The 4,535-nt window shown below is 44.0% G+C and overlaps 1 long non-coding RNA gene across 1 annotated transcript; it reads left to right on the top strand.

Moving 5' to 3' along the window:
- Positions 1-703: 703 nt before the first annotated feature.
- Positions 704-4,294, top strand: LOC112843065 (uncharacterized). The gene is made up of 3 exons (XR_003215181.1): positions 704-1,112; positions 3,708-3,920; positions 3,998-4,294. It is a non-coding gene; the product is annotated as an uncharacterized LOC112843065 (long non-coding RNA).
- Positions 4,295-4,535: the final 241 nt, after the last annotated feature.

The raw sequence follows: 4,535 nt of genomic DNA, 5'->3' as shown, positions 1-4,535 counted from the left end.
CGCTTTGTTGTCAACAAAACAGCAAAAGTTTTGTCTCGTTAATTATTGTTTGCTCTCCGCCTTTGTGTTCGTGTGTCTCAAATGCCATGTTTCGTGCCCGTAAAAGGAGCTGTGTTGCGCATTTATCTGGGCTGTGGGGATGTAAACGTGCAAGGAAAGCGAAGAGCGGGAGAAAAAAGTGACTGAAGGAAGTCTCTGAATCTCATTCCCATAAATGCTGCAATTTTGTCACAGCAGCTGCAGCCTCGCATATACTCACTGGGTGTCCTTTGGCACTGGTGCTGTGACGTCCCAGGTATCACTCCCAAATTGATGCTTGTAGGAAAAGGATCCGTCGGTGTCTCATTTAAATGCTCTGAGTAAGCGGTTAACGTTATGAAAAGGCATATTATAACCAACTGGCAACGCCTGGGGTTGAAAAATAAAGCCAGAGCAGGAGTGCCCAAAACTGGAGTTCCTCCAATAGCCACTTAAGACAGGAGTCAGTTCTCACACATTTATACACTCATACTTGCATTGTGGTAAAAATCCCAAATTTCAGCTTTAAAATGAACTGGTACATTGGATAAACTCTGCAGGGATAAACAGGCAAGTGGCTCACCTGTCTTAAAGTAGAGGTATGGATGCTTCAGACCTGCTGGATTGCTTCACTTTTAATGATTTGAGTCACTTAACTCGACCTCTGCAACATGTTTGTGGTGTTTGTCGAGCATTTTTAGCACAATTAGCCGACAAGCAATAGGGCTTACTAAGTGGAGTCAGAGTCAGTCCACTTAGTCCAGACTTGTTTCTAAACACTCGGCTTTAAAGCTCTGAAAACGTTGACAAATTAGACAAATTAGTCCAGATTTTATTTTTCTGTTGCGTTGCACTGATTAGCAGTTATGTTTCCGTGCAGTTACACCGATGGAGCTTGTGAATGCTGCTTGCTAACCACGCTGGCTAGCATTAGCTTATAGCAGTCAATGTAGGATAAACAAGTCTAGCTGTCCTTCAGCTGTAGCGAGTGTAGACTGCCAGTGAGCTGTTTACCTCAGCTGTCAATATGTGTCCAGACGAAGGCTCTACAACAATACGAGTCAGTGGGTCACTGAAGCTTATTCCTGCCTGACGTAAGCAACACTTAGCTTGAGTGAGCTTTTCTGTCGCTAAGCGCTGCTGTTTTTTGCCGCTGTTAGCCAGTAATAGTGCACCTTTATCTGAAGTGACTCTAACATCGTTGGATTTGAACACTTAGCTAATAAATTCTTGTTCAATGTGAGAATGTAATCAAACTGGGAAAGTAATTTTTAAAACACTCAAGCCTAACATTAGCTGGGATAATGTTAGCTTATAGCCAGCTGTTGTTGTTTAGTTGGCTCGTTATCAGCTCCCTGGAGACGTGAGGGTCGCATGTCTACAATAACTAAGTGAGATCAGGAACATCAGGAATAAATAAGCATCTTTTTGTATGCTAGAGCTCAGGAGATGAGGTTTGAGGTGAGGAAGAGGAGAATAATGTGGAAATGAGAATGAGAGGGAGGAGTGTTAGAGGAGAAAGCCATAAAGAAAGAGATGGAAATAAAAATTCTGAATGACCATATATAATTTGAAAGGGCTATATGTGATCTTTAAATTAAAAGTTATTCATAAGGCATACTATGTATACTATGTATGCAGCCACTGTATTCATGCATGGTATTCATGGCTTCCAGAAACTGGTGCCCACTCCTTTGTGCTTTTAATGGATTCATTCTAAGTTTATGAGAACAAATCAGTTTGCTGGAAGATGTAATTGCAAACTCATCATGTATGTTTATGAGTCCAACTTTTGTTTTCTAGTAAATAATCTCAAAAATGACTCACTGCACTTTTAACAGAAGAAGAAGAGCCGAGAAGCCCGTGGGTGATGGCATGGTGTTTGTGTACATCTCTGATATACAGATTATGATTTTTAACCTTCAAGTGAAAACAAAATAAAGACATCAGACTGAACGTAAACCAGGATCTGGTGTCTGACAAATCATTTTACACCACCAAACCCCTAGTGTCGACTCAGAACTCGGAATTATTATTAATATTAAGAAGGGAATCTGCTGATTAACAGGTTGAAGGTGACGGAGTGACTGTAAGTGGAAGCCGCGGGTCCTCGGCTAAGAAAATTTGGGTCAATGTGTAGCCATCTCCCCAGGACCCTATTGTGTCCATGAAAGGGAAATTCACACAGCTCAGATTATGTGTGTGTGTGTGTGTGTGTGTGTCGCATTCCTTTAAATGTTTGCCTGTGCTTATTGATTTCCTGTTCGTCCCGCTTGATTGATAGGCCGAGCACATTCATCTATTAGTTTTGGTGCTCCAAAGCAACTGCTCAAGAAGAAAGGGACAGAATGCTTTTGCGGTGAGAGTCTGCATGTCTGTGTGTGAGTGTGCTCGCAGGCAGCTGCCTGTCTACCATTGTCTAGACAGAATCATGTGCCTGCATACTGAGAGAGGAGGTGACATGCTGAAAGCTGCCTGTGTTGATAATTCTCCACGACACTCATTTGCTGTGACAGAAACCTAAAAGTTAGTTGCTGCAGAACTTTAAAAATAAAAAGGATTTAAAGTGACGATCAGCTTTTCAGCATGAAACACTCAGCGAACGAGACAGCAAAGAGTTAAGGGGATTATGAGACCAGCAAAGTGTACAATACAATATTATCAACTGTATGCATACCCCACTGTGACTTCTTTGGGTGTTTTCCACGATGCGAGGCAGAACTGATGTCATAAACTGCTCATTATTCACTGCATTCAAAACCAGACACAGAAATACTTTCAGTGTTTCTGCATGAAAGGTCTGACACACTTTCCACCATAACTCTCAATCCACTGCATCTGCTGGGGATCTTTAATGGAATCACCACACACACCATCCCCAATCAGCCCCCATAATGCCTCGCTGCCTGTATGCCCGCTGGTTATGGCTGTGCCACGCTATAATAGTTCCCCCCTTATCTGACACACAGTTATGCAAATATTAGGTTCCACCCGAATATCTGTGACAGGAGTTTCTCTCCCTCTCCCTTTTCCCCTGATTATGCAGCGATAGGCTCGCTCGGCCCGGAATAGACTGCTCGCGTATAATCATGATTAGTCATATCTCGTGTTCGCAGCGATGTAAAACCCATCACTGCCTGGTCTTTATTGTCGACGTGTGTGTTTCTGTTTGTGTGCATAGCATACTGACGGACAGCTGGAGACAGATGGAAAATCCTTTTCACGCCACCAGTGCAGATATTGTATGTGTTGTGTTGTGCTATGCCGCGCGTTTACTAATGATGACGTGCTGATGCCTAAAAGCTCCGAATGCCAGTCAAACATTACTTCTCTCATCAGCTAATTCATTTTCCAGCCATCAGTCAAAGTGATGATTAAAGGTGGACTGCATTAGCCATAAATGCATCACTGAACTGGGCAGAGTTTTTTCTGGTTTTGTTTCGGTGCCCTGTTGAGTGTCACCAAACCCACACAGTCAGAACTCCAAATACAGATTTTCATAGTAAAGGAGGATTAACCGCTGGTCTCAACCTGTGGCTAAGTATGCTTTAAGTTCTCTCACAGAAATCTATAGTGTGTCAGCGTGTTCCGATATTAAACATGCTGACACACTATAAGATGCTATATCAGGCAGATGAGGAAAGGAAAAACTATAAACACTGCATGACACAGTAACATGTGATGTTCAGGAACCTGCCTGTAACCCAAGTGAAAAATATCCCAGAAGAACAAAGACGTCAATGACAAACCTTCTGTCATGGTCCGTGGCTCTGTGCCTGAGGAGTGCGTTGGATGCCCCGGCGGCCACACCCCCTGCATCTCATCCCAGGCGATTTGGTGGAGGAGTATTTAACCCTGCACAGACAGCTGCTCCACGCTAGTCCATCAGTCACTTCACAGTGGTAACTTGGTAACCGCTGAACCATTGTATGTGCTTAGTGTCGCATGAGCTGTGCTAATTTCACCTCCGTGTTCTCAGGTTTCTGTCCGGCGTGCTGCGCTAGTCACCTGCCTGTCCTCCTGCCCGCTTGGACCTCCGAGTATTCCACCTGTTCTCGTCTCCGCCTCCTCGGACTTACCTTCCACGGACGTACTCCCCTATCCGGGTTCCACGGTCCGGCTCAGATTGTAAGCCAGACTGCCTTCGCCCTGCACTCTAGTAACCTTTCCCCCTTTCTGTTGCAGCCTCCCACGGTCTCGACCACGGCTCCCCTGTGCCACTTTGCTTTCCTGGTTTTCTTTCGACTAGTTACTCATTTCCCTGGGTTGTCTCGGGTTTTTGTTGTGTGAATAAAACTTGAACTTGCCCACATTAAAGCGTATTGTGTGTGCTCTTGGGTCCCGCTTGTGTGCGAACCACAGTTCATGACACCTTCAGACCTTGATCCAGCTACACATACTGTACAGTTACATGTTTATATTCCACTACAAAAGTGTAATAGTAATCTGAGCATACAAGAAGATTACGCTTATTATTACAATCCCCTTTAAGTATGATACACACAAAGCTAAAGCCA

The sequence above is a fragment of the Oreochromis niloticus genome, linkage group LG3 (assembly GCF_001858045.2).
Source record: "Oreochromis niloticus isolate F11D_XX linkage group LG3, O_niloticus_UMD_NMBU, whole genome shotgun sequence".
In the NCBI taxonomy this organism is placed as follows: domain Eukaryota; kingdom Metazoa; phylum Chordata; class Actinopteri; order Cichliformes; family Cichlidae; genus Oreochromis; species Oreochromis niloticus.
This window is presented reverse-complemented; position numbering and strand designations above follow the sequence as displayed.